General features: G+C 33.3%; 2 long non-coding RNA genes across 2 annotated transcripts; both read left to right on the top strand.

Annotated features, from left to right (window-relative positions):
* The first annotated feature begins 8,861 nt into the window (after positions 1 to 8,861).
* On the top strand, positions 8,862 to 10,887 carry LOC144998620 (uncharacterized). The gene is made up of 2 exons (XR_013660381.1): positions 8,862 to 9,147; positions 10,583 to 10,887. It is a non-coding gene; the product is annotated as an uncharacterized LOC144998620 (long non-coding RNA).
* A 10,203-nt stretch (positions 10,888 to 21,090) lies between these two features.
* Positions 21,091 to 22,893, top strand: LOC145048577 (uncharacterized). Its single transcript, XR_013682908.1, has 3 exons — positions 21,091 to 21,224; positions 22,251 to 22,319; positions 22,429 to 22,893. It is a non-coding gene; the product is annotated as an uncharacterized LOC145048577 (long non-coding RNA).
* The last annotated feature ends 264 nt before the right edge of the window (positions 22,894 to 23,157 follow it).

Genomic DNA, 23,157 nt, shown 5'->3' with positions numbered 1-23,157 from the left:
ATATTATGAATTTTGAAAACAGTGATTAATGTTACTTCACACTTTATGGAAATGTTTGGTTAATTAAAAATGAAAATTTTAATTTGAAATTTTGAGTCATTACAAGTTGGTATCAGAGCCTTGGTTTGAGGGATTCAGGTACACACTCGGGTGTGTCGGGAATCAAACTGAGGAAATGGTAAAAAAAAATTCTAAAATAAAATGAAAGTTAAAACCTTTAAAGAATGGAAAAAGAGGAGAGTGCAACGCACGTGATCGACCGAGCCAAGTAAGTAATTCCCCAATATGTTAGGCATGTTATACGGATATTTGAGCTATGGAAATCGTGTTGTTCTTGCTATGTGTATACTTTAAAAATTGCATACCAATTAGGAGCTTATAGCCTTAGAATGATTGATTTAGCCTTATTTCCTGTTCCTTGTTTGGTTGAGGTCCTAGGGTAGAATCTCTTATTCGAAAGTCTATTTGATCCTCTTTTGTGTATAATTTGCATGCATAAAGGCAACCGATTTATGATTGGTATGATTGGTGAGGTTAGAGCAAATCTTAGGGTCACCTAGGATTTGAGATATGCGGTAGTCTGTGGGATATAAATTATTTTGGGAAGAATTGGAGTTATCAGGTAAAGCCTTGGGGAAGGTACAAGTAGGTGTGGAAGGTAGTATTGGGCCCAAACTACTGAAAGCAATGGACCTGTACCTGAACTAATGTTAGACCTGGAAGCTTTAAGGAGAATCGGTGCGGGAGGATCGTCTCTATTGACATCCTGATCATTATATTTTGTGGTATTGCAGTACAATATGGTGGTGACACGGTTCGGAGCAAGGGGGTCAAGATCGGGATCAGGGTCTGGAGTTAGGTCGGGCGACACTACTGAGCCCATTGACGAGAGGCTGCATGAGCTTATCGCAGTTGAGGTTACTAGGGGCATCCTTGATGCCACCCCAGTTATCTTTGGGACGGTCAAGGAGGGTATAATGAAGATTATAGAGGAGAGGACCAGGGCATTTAGAGCCGAGATTGTTACAGTCCAGGTCGGGGCCCGAATTCCCTCATTCTAGGAGTTCAAGGCGTGTGGGGCGCCGGAGTTCTTTGGGGTTAAGGACCCTATTGTTAGCCAATGCTGGGTGGTGGATATAGAGAATGCCAAGCGCACAAGTTCTTGCCCGGATACGGAAAAGGTGGGTCATGTATGCTGAGAGACAGAGCCCGAGATTGGTGGGGAGAGGTGACTAGCCAGGTAGGAGCAACCGGTGTGACTGAGATGACATAGGCCAATTCTGTTAGGCAGTTTGATTTGGATTTTGCACCATCGATTGAGGTGCAATGAATTGTGAGGGAGTTTCATGACCTTCAGCAAACCACCGAGACTGTGGCGGAGATCCCCGCCAAGTTTTGGCAACGGGCACTGTTGATCCGCAATATGCTACAAACGAGGATATCAGGCGGATGAGGTATCATTCCATGTTGAGGGATGATATCCGGGATTTTGTGAGATTTACAAGGTGTAAATCCCTGAATAAAATGGTAGAGAAGGCTCGGGAGTGGGAGATGGAGTTGGACTTCGGCGCCTAGCGGAAGCTTGAGCAGGCGCAGACGGTAGTACGTCAGGCTAAAAAGCTTAAGACCTCGGACTCATCTAGTGGTGGCCAAAAGGGCCGGGGCCGGTTTGCCAAGTGTGGGAGATCACATGGTGGAGCATGTTGAGGGTCGGACACAGTGTGTTATACTTGTGGTCCATCGGACCACATGAGCAAGGACTACCCCAAGAAGGGCTTGATTTGTTTCCATTGCAACCAAACCGGCCACAAGCGGGCCGATTGTCCAAAGCTGCACGGAGGGGGAGGAGTAGTGGCGGTGTCGGCGCCTGCTACATTGAGGATCACGGATGGTCGCCCTGCTAAGGCGGATGCTCCAGTGGTGAGATCCACACATTTCAGTTGACCACTGAGGAGGCTCGGGCAGCGCCGAACATTGTGGCTGGTACATACTTATCTACCTGCTCGATATTTATTTATTTGCATTGCTTATGTGTACATTGTGCTTATATATAGGGACCTTTTTGGTCAATGGTATGTCTTCCCACGTTTTGTTTGATTTGTGGGCTATCCGATCATTCATATCTCTTGCACTTAGCAAGAAGTTTCAGGATGAGCCAAGGACTTGGGATTCCCCTCTTGAGGTTGTGATGGCAGATGATCGCATTGTGGGTTTAAAATCCTATGTACTCACCAAGTTTCCCAATCTGACCCACTTAATTTATTGTATCACAGGCTATACGAGAGAGACATTCTACTGAGAGATTCAATGAGTAGTAAGTGACTAGTTTAATTACTGTAAGGCTTGTAATATTTCGTTATGCTTATGTTTCTATATTGACGATGACATCCCAAGGTTTTAATATAAATAAAATACATTTCTTCTGAAATGCTTTGATAATGTCACACCCCAAAACCGGAACGGCGGAAAAGTTCGGGGGTGGAGGACATCATGTTTAGTATCACAAGACATGCATCATAGTAAGCAAAGTAATGAACAACCATTTCATTAGAAAGAAAGTGTTTACAATGTGTGTGTTCACAAAACATAGAATACATAAGCAAATAACAAAACAAGACTTGGAGCTATATTGCTCCATCTTCTGAATTCCCAGCGCGAGTACCTGTCTACTAGTTCCCTGAGAATACAAGTTATTTGAAAGAGTTTATCAGCAATTAAGCTAGTGAGTTCATTAGATTTTAGTGATGTAAGTAAGTTGTAGAAAGTTGTTGTATAATGTAGTTGAAAGATGTAGTAAGTTGTAAGTTATGTTTAGAAAAGTTCGCCTGTTCCTCCAGAAAATCCTATATTTCCTACTTTAATAAAAGATAAGTAAAAATGGCTCTACAGTCCTTTCTATGAGTACTAAATGGGTACAAGTTATAAAAGACTCAGAATAAACAAACAATCGATTATGCGCATCTGCCCTAAAGCAGATAGCACACATCCCATTGTTTGTTTGATCATCGTGGTATATAACCCTGGTGTATTCACTTGTTACTTGTGGAGTTAATTGTAATAGTTCCTTTATATTTATTGGAAAGATTCTTTAAGAAAACCCTTATTTATTATAATAAAATGGTGACCACAGTAATTACTTCTATAATTACATAGTTTATATTGGCTATATATATGATCTAACATCGAATATATAGTTAATTGGGTGAATCTACCCTAAGTCCACAACCAAACAAGGAACAGAAAGTAAGGCGGAAATGTGACATCCCCAAAATCACGGCCAGAAAAGACCGGTTTGTTTATGATTTGTTTAAAAATCAGAGTAACATTTTAAAATAAAAGTGTTGCGGAATTTGTCCTAAAACAAAATATGATAAAGATTTATCAAAAGCATTTCCATAGAAATGTATTTCATTAAAAGACTCGGGATGTCATGTTCGTACAGATCAAAAGCATAAACAATACAATACAAGCCTTACTACATTATTTCATATCTACAGGCCTATATCCGTAATCCCTCGTCCAAACATCATATCTATGCTCAAGCGCCACTACCTGTAATACATAAAACTGAGTGGTTCAGGCTTGGGAGCCTGGTGAGCACATAGGGTTTTCAACCCACAATAAATAAGTTTATTAATTTCATCAATCAACAATAACCCGATTACCCGTTCCCATTATCCTCACTTTACGTCCCTAAACACCTATCATAAGGGACCTAGCCTAAGGATCATCATCGGGACGGACACTACTGCTAAGGGGATTCCTCAGTAATAGATGTCCTAAAGGCAACCATGTGGGGAATGGAGTACATCTGGTGAGCACACAGTTCAAATAAACACACAGTTCAAATAAACACCTACAGGTTGCGAGCCTGCTAGTGTTCCACTGGACTGTCTAGAATAGTCTGTGGTCGTCATCTATACTCCGCTAGATGACTGGATCATCAATAACATCTATAACGAGGCCTCTCATTATTTTATTTTGTCACACAGCAACTATTACATCTACCCATGTTTTTCCCAACACATTTTGTAGATATAAAATACATATACAGTTTAAATCTTTGAAAACATGTATAAAACGTTCATCCAACATAGATAGAAAGTATTCAGATATTATGTACACATAGCACGTAATTTATATAAAATACTTCATATCTATGTGTAAGCTGAAAGTAACTATCCACTCACCTGAAAGGTGGTGACTCAGCACTCGGACAACGCTTCGATACTCTCACAACGATTTTCCTTCGATAAAACCTAGTATCGATGCCACTAGGGTTTAGTCTAATGATAACCGCAGCAAATTAATTGTCTGGCTATTATTATTATTATATAAGCGTTAATAACACTCAATATAACTCATAATAATAGCCCAAATAATTATTTTAAGGACCTAATAACATTCCTATATTAAAACATAAGCTAAACTAAAGATAGGTTAGGCGTAGCTCACTTACAGCGGGTTTTCTTGAAAACCGGGCTTCGTTGGAGCAGCGTTCCCGAGCCGAAAGACCCTTTTTCTCAGGACTCCGGGAGCCTCGGGGCTTCCTTCGGGTGCTAGGGGGTTTACCTAGGCTTTTAGGGGGGGTTAGGGGCCTTAGAGAGAGAGTTTAGAGAGAGAAAGAAGAGGGTTGAGGGGTGAGGAAATGAGGGAACCCGTCACCTCTATTTATAGGGGAGAAATCTGATGGACTCGCCGAGTAGGGGGGACCTACTCGCCGAGTTGGTCCATGTGGTGGCCTTCTGGTGGTGCCACGTGTCAAATTCTGGTGGTGCCACGCCACCCCCTATCGCGTATCAGCCTTCAAACTTAGAAAAATCATAACTTTCGCATACGAGCTCCTTTTTCGACGTTTTTTATATCCACCCATAGGTAAAATCAAGATCTACAACTTTCGTTTAGACTCCGTCAGGTAATTCTCGACCGATCTCAAATTTAACAGTAGGAGGCGTTTAGACTGTTAAATGATCGCGAAGAATTCATAACTCCTTCATACGGACTCCGTTTTCGTCTGTCTTTTTACTGTTGAGTTCCTATTAATGAGATATTCAACTCTCATTTAGGTCGCGTAAGCCAAAAACCGCTTGAACTAAAATTCGAGTTTCGGGTCGTGCACTGCTAAGCCGAATCTTAGAAAAATCATAACTTCTTCATACGAAGTCAGATTTGGGCGTTCTTTTTATCGATGTTCTTAGTTTAACATATTCTATGACTTTTGTTTATATTGGTAAGGCTAAAATGTCTTTTATCATAAATTCACTATTTACGTCTCCCGGTGTCGTGCCGGTTTTGCCGTAAAACTTCGACGGGCCATAACTTATTCGTTATAGCTCGGATTTCGGCATTCTTTATATGTACGGAAACCTTGAGAAATATTCTACAAATTTATGTAGAGATATCAAGATTATCTCACACTTTAATTTTGACGCTCATTTTTATTCTTTATTAATTATACATTTATAATTAAATAATAAACACATAAACACACATAATTCACATTATACTCAATATTTCATCTTTATTACTTCAAAAAGAGTTACAAGAGTTGACCTAGACTACTATATTGACAAAAATGCTTAGCCCTGAAACCCGGGCGTTACAGGAAATCACACATCCAACTACTTATTGGGTATTAATGATATATAACTGTGATGTATAAACTAAGGTATTATAGAGTTAATCACATAAGGTCTTTTAAGTTTATACTGGTTTAATAAAATTGATTAACCCCTTTACTGGTAAAGTTTCTAGATTTTTATACCAAAAGTTTTGTTTGGAAAAGTACTAGAAAATTGTGTATTGACTTTGTGTCCTATGACCTGACCCATACCTGGTATCCTTATGATGACTTAATGTATATTGAACATATATATATATATATATATATATATATATATATATATATATATATATATATATAATCAAATAGATAATAGACTGGATGAATCCGTTCCAAGCCCACAACCAAACAAGGAACAGGAAGTGAAGCAGAGAGCACACATCCTATTACTTGTCGGATCCTACTGATATACATATATATATATATATATATACATACTGATATATATATATATATATATATATATATATATATATATATATATATCCTATTACTTGTCGGATCCTACTGATATATATATATATATATATATATATATATATCCTTTGATGTATACATTAAGGAATCATAAGGTTAGCAATATGATCCCTTTCTACTAAATGTACTAGACCTAACTGTGTTGTTTGTAGTTTTGAAAAGACGTAAGTTTTTCCCTAGTTTATAACTATCTTGACTCGAAAATAGTTTGCATTGACTTTCAAGTGGAACTGTCACTTTATGAAAGTAATGGGAAAATATAAGTACTCAGTTGCCTTATAAATTGACAACTTGATCGTACTAATTACCTTAAAACATAATTGTTTTATTAAGGTCATAATGTGAAGGCTAGTTCCCATACTATATGCTCTCCCTGTCAAAAGATCCTGGGAACCAAACGCGACTTCAGCAAACGAGTTGCTAGGCCGTGTAACTTCACACTAAAATTATGTGATCATGTATACCCAATATAACTATCACCATTTGTTTAGCACAATGCGTTAGCGATTCATTGGTATAATTAGATCATGTAGTTGTCCCATGCTATAGCACCTTATTATGTTTATTCTACTATAGTATCTTGGTATGCTCTTTCTGTTATCGTGTATTGTATCTTCCTCCATTTTACTCTTTATTGTGTGTTCTCTTATGTTATCGTGTATTGTATCTAGTATGAACTGAACCTCCAACTATACCTATTATAGTTTACTAATGTTTTACTTGAACTATTATTGAAAATACTCATTTTACTACTAAGTTATGCTCGTACTTTAAAAATGTAGTTTTGTTAAACTAAAAAGTAACATAACTTTAAAAGAGTTTTTGAAATGTTTTGATCACTTATTAAAGACATAAGCAACCTTTGAAAGATGTTTTGACAAACAATTACACAATTATCAATTGTGTTCAACTTGTACCCCCCCCCCCCTAAAAGCATTTAAAACAGTTAAATGATTCATTATGGGGTATGAACTCACCTGATGCGGGTGAGTCAAACGAATACACGCGTAAGGATGAGAAGATCCACGAATGAAGTCCCAAGACTTAACAAGTCCTAAATGACATATATTGACATAAATATAGGGTTTAGAGGTAACCAAAGGCAAGGAAACATTTCATGGGACTAGGAAACACTTGGAATGAAGTGTTGAATCACATGTGATTGGACTAAGGAGTATGGAATGGCACTAACATGAGTTTACGGCCAAGGGAGTTTACAGCCGTAAACTCAAGGTCAAACATGCATAAGAGGGTGTTTGAAGGCTAGGGAAACATGAGGGAGCATTGCTCTACACAAGGATTATAAAGACCATCATAAGGAAGGCTCTTGATGAGTTTACGGCCAAACTAGGAGTTTACGGCCGTAAAACCATGGGAATCTTGCAAAAAGAGTGGTTTAAAGTCCTTTTTGCATCAAGGAAGTGTTCTAGGTCAAGGGCTTGGACACTAGGAAGGGTTTAAGGTCCAAACATGCATTAAAATGGAGTTTACGGCCAAGGGAGATCTTGGGCTGTAAACTCATGATCTTCATGAGGAAAGCATGTTTAGATGATGTATTTCAAGGCTTCCTAGCAGATATGAAGTATAATGAAAGGATACTTACGATATTGAAGCTTGAAATGGTTGATTTTGGCCATGAACACTAATGTGTGTTCTTGGTGAAACTTGAAGATCTAAGAAAACATGATTTTCATGGATGAAATCAAGGAGTGTAACTAGGAGCTGAAGTGTAACAACAATACAAAGGAATAACAGTTACACTTTTGAAGATCTAAGATGAAATGTTGGATGATACTTGAGAGAGAATGGAGGAAAATCGGCCAAGCAAAGAAAGATTGGAAGAAATGGCCAAGACTTATATATATATATATATATATATATATATATATATATATATATATATATATATATATATATATATATATATATATATATATATATAAGGTTGAGTTTTCAGCCTGGGTTGAGTTTACGACCGTAAACTCCACATGTTGGAGTTTAGGGCTTGCATCCTATAATTTGGCTTTAGCAGATAAATCCCAACACTTATTCCTTAAGTGTACTAGTCTCAGAACACTGAAACATGCTCTAAATTGTACTAAATGATAGCAGGAGTGAGTCTGTCACTGAGTTGAGTTAACTGACTGAGCTGTCAAAGCAAAAAAAATTCAGGTTGTCACAGATAACATCATTATCATGTTTTCTGGAAACAAATTCCACAATATTATTCTTCAAAAAGGATACTCCTATTTTTCAATAATCATAAACAAATTGATCTTTTTTGGCCATGAAATTAAGGATGTCACAACACGTTAGAGAGAAGTCTGAGTCTCTCTTGTCTTATTCGAGGGTTTAATCATGTTAGGGTTTTCCTCTTTAGCTTATGTGTCAATTTGTTCAGAGTTCTTATTGCATTATGAGTCTAGATTAGATATTAAGAGTGTGAGTGTGGTTGTAGTAAGTTTTCCATTTGGATAAGTGTCATATTCAATAAAAGTTGAGTTGTAACACTTTGTTTTTCGTTTAATTATTTAAAAGATGAATATAATATAAGAATAATTATATAATTACCAATAAAAATGAATAATTAAATGTACGAGAATAACCTTAAAATAAAACAAAAAGTTTATGAGGGACTATTTAAAGATGTTGTAGAAACTCCATATGTCAATATTTTCGACATAAGGGCCAAATAATTATTTATGGAAAACTAGAGTAACTATTTGTGTAAATTCTGGAAATAGAGCATGGGATTCTCCTTTTGAGGGGGATTATCAGCCACATGCGTCTTCTTTTTCTTTATATCATTGGTGCATCCTAAACCCTAGTCCTTTTGTTTTATGGTATAAACAAGATGAATAAAGTAAGGTAGAGATCGAGAGGGAGAGTAAGCGAGAAAGTAGAAACTCCAAGAAAAGAAGGGGATTGTCGTTAGGATAGAAAGGAAGGGGGCTGGCAGAGGTGATTGGCTGGAATCTTTTTCTGGAGTTTGGCTGGATAAGGAAGGGGGAGGAATGAGGTGTTGTAGCTAGGCACTCTTTGTATGGGTAAGACATTCTCCAACTAGAAATTTCTTTCTTTTTTTTTTCTCTTAAAACAACCACCACAAGCCATCACCTTCGTTAGTGGTGGTGTGGTTGTGAGCTCCTAGTTCAATGGATTTTGGTCGGTAGTCAAGCATTCTTATGCTTTCCTTCCTAGAAACATGTTATGGCGTAAGTAGGGTTTAACCAACATAAGACCACCATTAACACGACCATGTCACCACCACTTCATGGTGGTTGATTTGTGATTCTAATTCAACTTTTATAATAGTGGATTAAATGCTTAATGAGTTTAGATTGAAAGATAGACACTAAGCTTCCTTCTACTTATGATTTTTATAAAAAGTGTGTTGTTATGTTGATTTTAGGTCAAACTCTTAATCCATTAAGATGCTATTATTACATCACTCAATATGGATGTTTAGAACCTATATATTTATGAAACCAGTTATTATGAGTTTAATAGTTAAGTGCTTTATTAAATGGGACAAACAGGAGACTTAAACTTGGTGGTATTATGATTTCATGAATTTGTCTCTTATCTTTGAAAAATCATATAAAATCATTAGAATGACCAAATTGTATGAAACCGATGTCCTAAACAGTTATGGATGTCTAGTTTCATCTATCAAGGGTGTTGATCTAGTTTTGAAAAAACATGTGTAGTTTTTGCATCCAATACACTCACGTCCAGAAAACCCATTAATCACATTAGTTGTTTAGTAAAAATCATACTAAACTATGGAACTCAAAATTGCATGAGGTATGGGTCTGGAGTTTGCTATAATGTCAAGTTTGTACCCTTAAATTAAAAAGGCCTCAGCTTGATCTCTTTCCCAAGTTGGATGGAATTGACATTCTTTACAAATTGGTTTGGGAAGATGGTTGTTTGCAATAACCATCTTGTAAAATGTATAAATTATTATAGAAAAAAATCCAACTGGCATCAGGTCTTGAACTGAGTTTAGATGAAGAAGTCTAGTTTAACACACACATATATATATATATATATATATATATATATATATATATATATATATATATATATATATATATATATATATATATATATATATATATATATATATATATATATATTCCAAGGAATGATACCAACTTCTTCTTGAGTGTTGGTGACCATCTTTAATATTGGTCTAGATTGTTGACCAATTTTTATTGTAAACTTGTAAAAATCATGGAATAATGTTAAAAAAATCATAAGAACGTGTATTTTATATCCATGGAAATTTAGGAAGGTATTTGATAATAATAAGTAATAACGAGAATAGGTTTAAAGAGGGTAATGTGTTGTTTGTTTTTTCGAAGCGAAAATGCTTGAAGTTTGCGGACCACCTCTGCAACCCTTTGTAGCAGAAGAAGTGGACCAAGCGGCTGCAACATGTAATAAAAAGTTTGTTTGTTTTTTTAATGTATGCAGACTGCTGTAATAAGTTAAAGTAAGGTGTGAAGATGTTTGGAGCAGATGGTCTATTGCTACACTACGCAACACACACGCAACTATTTTTAAGTTAGAAGTCTTCTGAAAAACAAACAACTACGAATGGCCAAGTGATGCGTGTGTGCTGCACGACGCAACAATAAGTGGACAGATTTGATTTTTTTTAGAAAAAACAAACAACACCTAAATCACTCTCCAAAAAAATCTATTGTAACGACATTAAAAAAAACAAAATGTAATATAAGTATTTTAAACAACACTCAAATATATTATTTTTAAAAGAATATGTGATATGCCTTCAAATATGTAACATGGGGTATGCCTCCAATGTGTTTATATGTGATTATTCTGTATGGGGAAATTGTCAAAAAATCCTAATATTTTCTGGAAAGTTATACTTTAGTCCAAAGATTTTTTTTTTGATTATTTGTAAAAACACAATAATATGTCATTTCCTGTTAAAAGATTTTTTTTTTTTTTTTTTTTTTTTGTAAACTTGAGCCAAAACGAAATAATCGGGACTTTTATGTTAAAAAAAATCTTAGGATTAAAGTGTAACTTTCCTAAAAATATTGGGACTTTTTTGATAATTTCACATTCTGTATGTAATAACATTAAAGTGCTATTTGTTTTTCAGAAGCCAAAATGTATGTGGCCTGCGGACCATATCTGCAAGCCTATGCAGCAGAAGAGATGGACCAAATGTTTGCAGTCTGAAATAAGAAGTCTATTTGTTTTTTCAACGTCTGCAGTATTGAAATAACTTGATTTTTCAAACTTAATTTCATGTCATAAACATAAAAAAAATGCATTTTCAGCAAAAAAAAAAAAAGATGGCAAAGAAAGGAAAAAAAGATAGGTGGCTTTTTTTTTTAGGTTAAAATGAGGCGTGGAGACTTTTGAAGACAGTGGCACATGTTTGCGCTAGGAAGACCACGCACATATGTTTTTTGATCTGCGCACTTTCAAAAAACAAACACTCTGCGAGACATATGTCTACGTGTTATCTGCGCGGCACAGACAAAAGTGGTTTCATAAATCTACACCAAAAAAAAAAAAAAAAAAAAACAGCTCCTAAGTATTTCACATTTTCATAGATTTTGGTTTATATTATTATTATGACATTCATAGATTTTGGTTTATAGTTTAAAAGTTATGATTTTAAATATATTATTTTTAAAAAAATTGTTTTATTAATGGTTTAAAATATTATAGGTTATATTTTTCTATATTAATTGTTTTATAAAATATTTTTTTCGAGATGTTACAAGTTGAATGAAAAAATGATTTAAGGGACTCAGGCATTTTCATGTGTTATATATTTCAAATTAAATTTCAAAAAATTCTAATCGTTCAATTCTAATATTTTTTTTGCCTTTATACTATTATAAAACTTATAAGGATACATCATATACATAATTTAACAAAAATATTGAGCTATTAATTAACTTTTCAGAATTTACTTAGTAGTTACAAATCAAATAAATCATCCTGGTCTAAAAATGGTTATAAGCAAATAAGTAATTCAATTTAGAATTGATTTTAATAGAAATTGAAAATTACAAAAAATCTCAAAAGTATGATCCATAAGATATGAACACAACTGTTTCATGTTTCTAGAATGAAAACTACATATGAGACCAACTTTGAGGAGAAGTTTGTTTTTTATTTTTAAGACTTTTCGATATTATATTGTAATTTAACTTGTTTAATTTCAAAATTTAGGAAAGTTTGGAAAGTTTTTATAGCGTGATTATTGCACAATTTGCATTAATATAACAATTTCAATAAGAATTCTTTAATTTTATAAGAGCAACTTACGAAAAAATATATATAGAAATATATTACCATAATTTAATATGAGGACTTCACCTTTATGACCATCTATCTCTTTCTGCTTTAAATTAGACAAGTACAAGATGCCAAAATACAGGATTAATGAATAATTTATAGTTTGTATTTTTATTTTTATAAGACAAAACTGCAAATTTAGTCATTGTGATTTACAAAAAACTTTAGATAGGATCCAAAAAGTTTTCGACTTGCATGGAAGATCCAAAATCAAGGTTTTTCTGAGTTTTTGGTCCAAAAAAACTTGAAATGATGGTTATACCCTTTTAATTTCTTTTTTATATATATATTTTTTAATTTTTCAAATACTATTTTAATTTACAAATAAAAAGAAAAGAAATTAATTATCCCCAACACACACACTCTCTCTCTCTCTCTCTCTCTCTCTCTCTCTCTCTCTCTCTCTCTCTCTCTCTCTCTCGGAAACGCAAAGTGAAAGGGGACATCCTTCTTAGTTCTTCATTCATCCTCCATCTTCTTCTTCAATGAATTCACACATGTATCTTCATATTTCCTTCTTAACAAACACCTTTCGAATCGATTTCTGATGCGAACCCTAAACCTAAAATCGATCTATGCATATATACGACTAACTAGATGAAATCCTTTTCATATCTTTATCTCAAACCAAAATTATACAGATAGATATAGCAATGATGTATTTAAATCGAATTTCTTTTGATCTGGAAAAAGAAAAGGATGATCAATATGTATGAACAACAACAAGAATAAAGACAAAAAAATACATTAAATCCAGAAATCGACATCAATCCACATTCAACGAATCCACACATATATGGGTTGCTCCGATGAATGCTTTGAGGATAGTTTCATGGGCGGTTGATGCTCCTCTACCACCGGGATAACCGAAGCTTGGATCTAAAGTTGTTGATGTGTTGTCGGTGGTGCTCGTCGATTCTCTGGAGGTTGGAGATCCATAGTGTATGTTCACCAGTAAGGACAACGTGTCCAGGTGCCTTAAATCGCTTGATGGATAAATCTAAACCAGAAAGCCCTAAAGGAAGAACGATGAAGAAGACCCGTTTCATTACAAATCAAAGGTTGGTGGCATCGGATGCTAGGATTTTTCCGACAAACATAACAGCTCTTCATCCACCTTCACCATGAACACAAATTGCAGGTGGAGAAGACCCAATTCATCGGTTCTTCACTTTTCTTGGAGAATAAACATTGTTATTGGACCTACGTGGAGGGGAAAGAAAGGGGGCACATCTTGGTTCTTAAAAACTTCAAATCAATATCAATTCTGAGATTGAAAAACAATCACATTCATGTTTTCCCTTTTTCTTTTCCTGATTGTCAAGTTGAATATAGAAGGGGAAAAAGATGTTGAAGAAGGGAAACAAAGAACGATAAAACCATGGTGCAGAGAGAGAGAGAGAGAGAGAGAGAAAGAGAGAGAGAGAGAGAAAGAAAGAGTGTGTGTGTTGGGGATAATTAATTTCTTTTCTTTTTATTTGTAAATTAAAATAGTATTTGAAAAATTAAAAAATATATATAAAAAAGAAATTGAAAGGGTATAACCGTCATTTCAAGTTTTTTTGGACCAAAAACTCAGAAAAACCTTGATTTTGGACCTTTCATGCAAGTCGAAAACTTGTTGGATCCTATCCAAAGTTTTTTGAAAATCACAAGGACTAAATTTGCAGTTTTGTCTTTTTATAATTTGACTTTTATAATTGGAAAATTGTAGAAAAGGTTTAATATTTTTGAAAAAGATTCTTTTTATTTTTATTTTTTTAATAGAAAAATCTTAATTATTTAATTTTATATGATAATATTTCATTTAATGTTAAAAGAAAAAAAAAATTAATGTTAATTCGAGCCAAAATAAAGTAACGGAGACTTTTGTTAAAAAAAATTAGGATTAAAGTGAAAATTTTCCGAAAATATTATGATTTTTCTGACAATTTCCCATTATAATTTTATTATGGTCCATTTTTTTTTATTAAAACAAACGATGTAGGGTGTGTTTGACACAGAGCTTTTGGAAGCTTCTAGCTTTTAGCTTTTGACAAAACGCTCTAATTTAAACAAAAAACTTTGTTCGGTAGTACGAGCCTTTAGCTTTTAAGTTAAACAAAACGCTCCAAATCTAAAAGCTATTTCATGTAGCGTTTAACAAAACACTATTGAGCATTTGAAATCAATTTCTATAATTACCTTTTAAAAATATATTTATATATTTATTTATTTTTAATCAATTGTTCTTTTATGTAATTTTATATATTTCAAAAGCTTCCAGTTACTTTTATCAAACACTCATAACAAATAAAAGTTATAGATTCCTACTACCAGCTACCAGCTACCCGTTTTCAGCTAACAACTACTTTTGCCAAACACATCTGAAAAATCATTTCACTTCTATTTTAAGTAGACGAATCAAAAAGACATATAGAAATATCACCTTCCTAATGAATATAACGATAATTAGGTCTGACAATCGTATCGTGTTCGGGTTGACGGGTCAAAATACATTAACCCGAACACGACCTATTTAACTATACAAGTCACTAGTTTGCGGGTCACGAGTTGATGAGTTTTGAACATAAACTCATATATGACCTATCAACCCACTTATTTATACGGGCTCGTGGGTCAGATTTGGGTTCGTGCGTCAAATTTGGGTTCATGGGTCAGATTCCATAAATAAAATTGTTAATTAAACATGAATAAATTTTTTATGCAAACATATCTGAATTTTAGACACTTAAGTTTTAAATATCCAAATGAAAATTAAAAACATTCATAGAACATGTTCAAACTAAAACATTAATACAAACAACAAACCACAAACATTTTGCACAAGTCAAATGGTCAATCATATCCTATCATAATATATAATCTGTATAATACTTAAGTCTTAATATATTTAAATTTCTTTTATTTTAAATTTTAAACGGATTGACGGGTCAACCCGTACATTTTTTTAGAAACTCACATATGACATTTTTAATAAACGGGTTGGTGGGTCTGCGGCTCATGTCAAAAATTACAGACCTAATTATAGGATTTCAAATCGAGTTCAAAAAAAAAATCTACACCTTAGAGATAAGCAACTGATCCGAACCTGATCCGGCCCAAACGTAGTTAGGAATTATAATATCTTAAGCCCAATTACGAGACTACATCCGTGTTGGTCCCTTGGTCAAATATCCGATTTTCCTGTCCAAGACTAATTTTAAAGTTTTACATGATCACGAAAAAGATAATTTTGTTTCATAAATATCACTGTAATCAGTTTGAAACATGCATCTTTTTATCTTAACATCCCTTTACATATGATCAAATACAAATGGCTTCATACAAGTTATGGGACTGTTCTCGATCAGTGTATACCACTTAATTCTCAATTGACAATATTTCTGTTATTGCCAAAACTCAATTTAAATAGACCATAGCATTGAATCTGACCATCATATACATTTATCAAAGAAAATGACGTTATCGGTTATCATTAGTTTATAATGAAAACTAACTTAAGATTCTCTAAATGTATATTTTAATTTTAAAGTAGTGTCACTTTGTCGAGGTTTAATTATTAAAATCAAAAGAAACAAAATATCAGTTTTGACTTTTGAAAAGGACCAGGGAGAGAGGGGTGCAAAGAATATTAAAAGCCATTATTAGGTCGCGTTTGGTTGACCGGTGAATGAAATTCGTAGGAAAGATACTGCAATTCTCTTGAATTCATGCGTTTGGTTGGATGTAGAATGAGGAAATTAGATTCCTTCTAAAGTTAGATGGAAACATTCATTCTTATCAAGGAAAGTGAAAGTTCACAAAAATACCTCATTTACTTATCAGAAAACCAACACCCACTACTATTGCTAGCGACCACCAACCACCACTGGCACCACCACCTATCATCAACTCCATCACCACTACCACCGCCACTGCCACCATCACTACCACCACCACCACCCGCCACTGCCACCATCACTACCACCACCACCACCCGCCACTAATAGCCACCATTGCCACCACCGTCACCATCACCCGCCACCATTACCACCACCACCACCACCATCGCTACTCCCACCACCATCTCCGACAACTACCGTCACCACCACCATCACGCCTACCGTCGCCACCGCCATCACTACTACCACCATCGACAACACCAACGTCGACACCGCAACCACTACTACCACCACCCACCCTCACTACCCTCATTACCACTGCTAATAACACCAGCATTACCGCTGCCTCCACCATCACCACTACCATCGCATGTCACCACCACCACTACCATCACCTTGTCAGCACAACCACCGCCATTACCATTACCTGTCACCACTAAGCCACCACCATCGTCGCGACTACCACCACTACCACTATCGTCGCCACCACCACCACTACCATAACCCACTACCATTACTACTATCAGTGCCAACACCGCCGCCACCACCACCACCATTATTGTCACCCACCACCACTACCTCCCACCATCGCCACTACTGCTGATGTCACCACTACATCACAAGCAACCACCAACACCAACGCCACCACCATTATCGTTCCTATCATCACTACCATCACTTGTCACCACCATCGCTACTACCACCACTACCGTCGCCGCTACCACTACTATCACCGCCACCACCACCACTACTAATACCACCTCCACCAACACTACTACCACTACCGTTGCCGCCACCACCATTACCATCACCGACGACCTCCACCACCGTCGCTATCACCACTATCACTACCGTCGCAACCACCACCACTACCATTACCACCGTCGCCACCACCACAATTGCCACCGCCACCACCACTATCGAGATTTTACTATTTTTATAATTTATATAATATATTTTTACATATAAGTTAGAAAAAGAAAATAAAATTAAGCATTACAAACAAAAATGGTATCCTATCGTCTTACATTGATTCCAATTTTATTTCCTGAGAATCAAAAAGAATCTAGAATTAATTTATTACCAACCAAACGGAATATGAAATTGAATTCAAATTTCTAACATATTCATTTTCCAATTTCAATTCCTTAATAAACATTCTGTAAACCAAACAACACTTTGATATTTATACTAACCAAACAACACCTTAATATTTTTACTAGTTATCTAATGGTGGAAAAATGAACGGATTTGGTATGATAGATAATTAGGAGCTGGACCCGAAACCTTTGGTTGAAGATGAGACATGCTATTTAGGTATTTTATATTTGTATCTAATGTTCATATTAAATTTTAATATATTTCTTTATACATCGTAAAACTTTTACAATTTATTAAATAGGATAAATCATATTATATCTACCCATGCATTCGGGGTAAATTGTTCTTGTAATCATGTTATGTAGGGGCAATTCATTATATTTATATCATGTTTTATTGGCCAATTTGATATTTCTAACAGTAGGAAAATATGATAACAAATAACTAACACTCTCATTTGAATTTACTTGCATTGTTAAGAAAATATCTCTATCAATATGCTAAATATATTGTCCGTATATATATATATATATATATATATATATATATATATATATATATATATATATATATATATATATATATATATATATATATATATATATATATATAGGGTTAGGTTCATGTGAGACGACCTAATTTTGTGAGACCGTGAGATGCATTTTTTTATTTTTTTATTTTTTTTTATTTTTTTAAAATTTTTTTTAGTTAATTCAAGTTCCGAAAATAATATTTAAAAAAAGAATTTTTTGATTTTTTCATTTATTTTGCATTTTAAAAATATTTTTAGAATATGTACAGTGTAATATTCTATTTAGAATATTTCCCGTATTTTTCAAAAAAATAGGATTTTTTTTTAATTTTTTTTAGTTAATTCAAGTTCCGAAAATAATATTTAAAAAAAGAATTTTTAGATTTTTCCATTTATTTTGCATTTTAAAATTATTTTTCAGAATATGTTAGTGTAATATTCTATTTAGAATATTTCACTTATTTTTCAAAAAAAAAAAAACGAGATTTTTTTTTATTTTTAAAATTTTTTTAAAATATTTTTTAGTTAATTCAAGTTCCGAAAATAATATTTAAAAAAAGAATTTTTGGATTTTTCCATTTATTTTGCATTTTAAAATTATTTTTAGATTTGGTCTCACGGTCTCATAAAATTAGCATGGTCTCAAATGAACCTGAACCTATATATATATATATATATATATATATATATATATATATATATATATATATATATATATATATATATATATATATATATATATATATATATATAGAGAGAGAGAGAGAGAGAGAGAGAGAGAGTTAGGTTCAAATGTTTTTAGCAAGTATTGTGTGCCTAAATGCACCAATGAGAATTCAAGAAATAATAAATCATTAAAGGGTATTGTGGACATTTTGTACTTGCAATTAAGGAAATAAAGTAATATATTTGACGTAGTCATTTTTGTTCTCGTTTATAGGTGTGCATATTGTTTCGTTCCAACCCTAGCACATCTATTTCTTTTTTGCGGCCTTCTTTAGCAACCTGTCGGAGTTATAGAAGACAACCAGAGAGAAGAAAGGCTGGAATGTCTAAGGCAAATTACTTGTTTGGTAAGTATAGTATGTCCCTGTTTCTTATTATGTCTTTTACCTGTCGGAGTTCTAGAAGACAACTAGCAAGAAGAGAGGTCTGCTCCTTTTTTGCAACAGCTCTTCTGCTTCGTTTTCCTTCCACGAACCGTAAGTGACATCTCAGGTATTATGTTATCTTCTTTATTCAGGTATCATGTTTATTATGGGTATTTGGAAGAAAGTAGAGTGACAAGGATAGCCCTATAAATTGTCAATTCTCGATTCCAATCAACTGAGATTTTTATATGGTTCGATGTTTCTTTAAATTCCCAGTTCTTGATTTTAGGTTCGAAGATATAAAAGAATATCATAAACAATGGCATCCATGTTGGTGGAATTGAAAATATTATGATTTGCACACCAACTGTTTGTTAATATGTCTCAGTGAATTTCAGTTACTTATTCTAAAATTGGTTATTTCTTGCTTAATGAGTCACTTTTAGTTAAAAGGAAGCATAGAAAAAGATGTAAGTTCGTATGGTTCCAGCTATTGTATCAGGCCTTATAATGTAAGTAACATTCTTTATTAATGTGTTCAAGTTGATGAGTTTCAATTTCTCTTATGTGGATGCTCTTATTTCTTACAAAATAATGTTTTCAAATCTTATATGAAAACCATGTTTCTACGCTTTATTGGGTCTGATATATATATATATATATATATATATATATATATATATATATATATATTTTCTTTCGGTTATGGAATACAATTCTAGGTTGTTTGTGCCTTTTTATTTTTAATCAACACAAATTAATTTACTCTTTGAACTTTGTGGTATGCATTCTAAATCAAATATGTTGCTGGAAATTATGTATTCTACCAGAATAAAATCAATGTATTCGGCCAGCATGTTTTATATGTATTCTGTCATATTATATTTATTCTATCAAAATATATTAAGTGATAGTTAATTGTAAGTAACATGTTTTTAACAATTATTAGTTTTTGTTGTATTTGTGATAGGAATGGCTGGAAGAAGGCATTGAAAACCTTGATATTCTTTTAGAATATATATAGTTATATTAAAATATATAAGGATTTTAGTCTGTAAGAATATGTATTAATTTGTATTTAAGTTCGGATGTATAAGAATATATTATAATTTTGTTATTTTTCAACATTTAATTCAACAATTTTGTTTTTCTTCAATGATATTCTATTAGAATAAAATTATGAAAGAGCATCATTCTAACAAAATAATATTCTGTTAGAATAATATTCTGAAAGAACATCATTCTAACAAAAAATATTCTGACAAAATATAATCGGTAAAAATTGAAATTGAATTAATTAAAAAATTCAGATTTTTTTTTATAAATTTGGAGAACTAATCATCCATAAAAATCCGAAAATTTCCTTTTATAAATGTAGTTATTCGTCCAAAATACCCCTTTGCTAAAAAATTGTGTGATTATATGGTACATGTTACCCTATTGTAATATCATACACTCTCAAATCATGTCCATTGATTAATTTCATCCGTTGGTCCAGATTTGTGCATTCTGGCACACAATACTTAGTAAAAACAAAATACCCTAAGCCTATATATATATATACACACACACACACACACACACACACTACAAACCTTACTATTTTTAAAAATTATATTAAGCGCTTGTTCGGCAAAACTAGCTGGTAGCGGTTAGCGGGTAACTTTTAATTTTTGAGCTTTTTGTTTAGGCTAAAAGCTAAACACTCCTGTCGCCGAACGAGATTTTTTTTTAAATTAGCGTTTTGTTAAAAGATAGAAGCTAGAAGTTCCCAAAAGATGTGTGCCGAACACGCCCTAAAACTTACAAACCATTAAACTAAGAGTACAAGCAACCATGAATAAAATAATATTAAAATTTAAATTTAAATTTAACCCTATATAAATTAAATTGTACAAAAAATATACAATATTTATAAGTATGCAATGTAATCATAAAAGATTTTATTTCATTTGGATCTGATTTTTTATCTTTCCATCTTTATCTCTTGATTATCTTTTGTATGGTCCTCAACACTCTTATCATTTTTCAACATATCTTGGCTAATCCCCTATTTTTCCACATATCTAAACTCTATCATTTTTCCACATATCTCGAGGAAAAAGGAAGGTAACTTGCACCGTTCACGCACCAACGCCACTATGCCAAACTACTGATGTAAGGTAACTTGCACCGTTCACGCACAAACGCCACTATGCCAAACTACTGACACTGCTCTTCCTCTCTGCCACCATGGCTATCAGTCCCGCCATTCTCGGCCACAACATCTTTCTCCACAAATGTTCCACCAATATCCTTCAATAACGCAACACCACGAACGTAATGATTTTAGGGATCTACATATTCTTTGCCTGAAACCTGAAAGATCTAAGATAAATGTTATTTTTAAGACAACCTTCCATGATTTTCTTTTTTAGGAGGTGTTTGAGATTCCTTTTCACAACACTTATTAACTTATTAACTTTTAAAAAACTAATTAGTCAAAAATTTAGCAAATTTAATAACACTTTTTAGAATAGTTTTTTTATTAGTTTTAAAAATCACTTTTTAAAAAAGCATATAAATTTTGACATTTTGAAACAACTTTTGACTTTTTAATCAAAATAACTTCAAAATGAATTTTTTAAGCCAAACACTTTTTAATTTATTGATTTTTTTTGTTTTTTACCACAAAAGATAATCCAGACATTTTTAAAAATACTTATTTTACCACCACTATAAATCAATAAACAGTTTTATCGAAGAAAAAAAAAAAAAAAAAAAAAAAAAACTCAATTTACTATAATTATAGTTAATAAACACTTTTACCCGAAGGCACAATCACTCCCACATACCCTTATACAATATCTTTATCTAGCTAAATCAGTTAGGTTCCCTAATCTGCCAACCAAAATCGTTGTTGTCACCCGACATTCTCTTCTAAAACCCTAGATGCCGGGTCACGGCCGTTGTCTGCAAAACTGGGGTTCAATCGCTCTCACCAAATGCGACTTTTGACCCAAAGGAAGGTGTTTTTAACCTATGTCTTCATGGTCCTAGCAAGCTTATGGAAATAGATGACCACAACCATGCTTATTATATGGAGTTTTTAGTCTTCTACCTATTTTAAATATATGTTAATGAAAAATTTTGAATCGATATTTTACACGTTTTTTGATGTTAGAATTCACAACCTATGTATTGCACAGGTGTCAACATACGTTGATCTTCAACATAAGCATGTTAAACATGCTATAAGAATGGCCGATATCTATGAGGTTTGTTGGTTACCCTATTGGTTGTAATTTATATTGTTTTCCCCAAATTTTACTGATATATGGTTAAAGTTCTAATTCATCTTCTTCTCATATTTGTTTTTTTGTTCAGTATTGCAGCTAACAAGCATAAATGAAGAAAACCAATGGAGACCTAATCTCTGAAACATGTAGGCAGGTTTTTCTCCCCTGTTTTATCTCAATCACAAGGCAGAAATCCTTTGATGCATTTAAAAGGGATGGAAATGAAAGTAGGTGTATCCAATCATATTTGTTTTGCTTTGTATGTGTTTGCATTTACGAGTGAATAACTGAATAAAAATGATAAGGGAAAAAATGGAACTTTATTGAAATTTTGTTATGCCTTATAATTTTTGGTCTTTTTGTACTACTTAGAAATGAACTACCGCCTACGGCTATTAAATGTTCTTGGTAGTGGGAAAAGATATGGACCTTGTTTATTTGGTTAAGAAAAGCTTAGAATTTTATTCATTGTTGTTTTTTGTATCATGTATGTTGCCCCTTCTCCCCTATGGAGTTGAGAACAACTTGAAATTTAAGTCTTATTTGTTTTCTATGTTGTCATTTTCCCCTAAATTTACAGATTTTCGTGGTTAGATTGGTTCAACAAGGACCATATTATCTGATATAATTTCATATGTAGGTGTTTCGGTTGATTTTATTTATATTGATGGTAAAAGAAATAGACTAATCATATGTTGTTTTTATTGTAAGTTTGTTACTCTCTTCCCTTTATTGAGCAATGATTTAGTAAAAAACAAATTATACTTCGCTACTTTCTTTTATTTCTTATTAAACATAATATTTTATATTTTCTTTA

This window comes from Lactuca saligna, chromosome 5, assembly GCF_052625555.1.
Source record: "Lactuca saligna cultivar CGN05327 chromosome 5, ASM5262555v1, whole genome shotgun sequence".
Classification (NCBI taxonomy): Eukaryota; Viridiplantae; Streptophyta; class Magnoliopsida; order Asterales; family Asteraceae; genus Lactuca; species Lactuca saligna.
This window is presented reverse-complemented; position numbering and strand designations above follow the sequence as displayed.